Genomic DNA, 1,708 nt, shown 5'->3' on the forward strand with positions numbered 1-1,708 from the left:
TGAACTATATCAAGTTTTTGACCGATATGGACCGCACTGGCTGTTAGAATTTATAAAAAAATACCATCTTCAAAATTTCAGGCAAATCGGGTTATAATAGTGCACTCCAGAGGATCAAAAAATTGGGATATCGGTTTATATGGCAGCTATATCAGGCTATAATCCGATTTCGACCATACTTAGCACAAACGTTGGAAGTCAAAATTTCAGCCATATGGGATAAGAATTGCGCCGTCTAAAGGCCAAGAAGTTAAATCAGTAAATCGGTTTATATGGCAGCTGTATCAGCTTAAGACCCAACTTAGACCATACTTGGCACAGTTGTTGGAAGTCATACCAAAACAACACGTGCTCAATTTCAACCAAATTGGATAGGAATTGCTCCCTCTAGATATCAAATCGGGAGATCAGCTTATATGGCAGCTATATCGGCTTATGGACTAATATAGACCATATTTGGTACAGTTGTTGGAAGTCATACCAAGACAACACGTGCACAATTTCAACCAAATAGAATATAAACTGCGACCTCTACAGGCTCAAGAAGTCTAATCGGGAGATCGGTTTATATGGCGTCTATATCTGGTTATGAACCGATTTGAACCATCCTAAGCACTATTGTTGGAAGTCATTCCAAAGCACCACGAGAAAAATTTCAGCCAAATCGGATGAGATTGAGCACTCTCTAGAAGCTCAAGAAGTCAAGACCCAAAATCAGCTTATATGGCAGCTTTATCAAAACATGGACCTACACTAACAAGAATTATTTGTGGAAAACTTCAAGCGTCTAATTCTACTCCTTCGAAAATTAGCGTGCTTTCGACAGACAGACAGACGGACGGACAGACAGACAGACAGACGGACGGACAGACAGACGGACGGACAGACGGACGGACAGACGGACGGACAGACGGACGGACGGACAGACGGACGGACAGACGGACGGACAGACGGACGGACAGACGGACGGACAGACGGACGGACGAACAGACGGACGGACGGACGGACAGAAGGACGAACAAGGCTAAATCGGCTTCAAATGTCATAACGATCCAAAATATTTATGCTTTATGGGGTCCTTTACCAATATTTCGAAATTAGTACAACCCCATTCTGGAGGTGGAGAGTATAAAAATGCAAATGTAATGAGCTCACGTAGTCAAATTACCAAATCAAAATGTGAAACATGAACTAGGAACTTGTGTTTTCAAAAGACAGACGGTCGGACGATCCGATCGATGAACTTTAAATGATATGACCATCAAAAATAATTGTATATCCTTGTTGGTCATGGTGCAAAATTTCAATTTGTTATAAATGGAAAGACGAATTTAGAAAACTCCTATCCTTTGGTGGAAGATATAAAAATGACATCTTTAGCAAATAAAGAAACTCAAATCTGTATAAATTCGGCAATAAATTACCCTTCCATTAATGCTATTGAATCTTGATTTAAAATTTTTTTACAAGATATTTATCATGGTAAGTGCTGTTTCTTTAGTTTACGGTTAAAAAATTATTTTACTAAATGTATGACATTCATCTATGCAGATGCTGATTCTGGATGGTTTGGTATGTTAATTATTTGCCATAGATTATTACACATCTTTAATTACATGCAATAATAGTGGCCATTAATACAGCATCTTTGCGATTTCTAAGCATTCCAAAAGATGTATAAAAATGCATCGTCGTTGAAGTTCTAACC

The sequence above is a fragment of the Stomoxys calcitrans genome, chromosome 1, assembly GCF_963082655.1.
Source record: "Stomoxys calcitrans chromosome 1, idStoCalc2.1, whole genome shotgun sequence".
NCBI classification, from domain to species: domain Eukaryota; kingdom Metazoa; phylum Arthropoda; class Insecta; order Diptera; family Muscidae; genus Stomoxys; species Stomoxys calcitrans.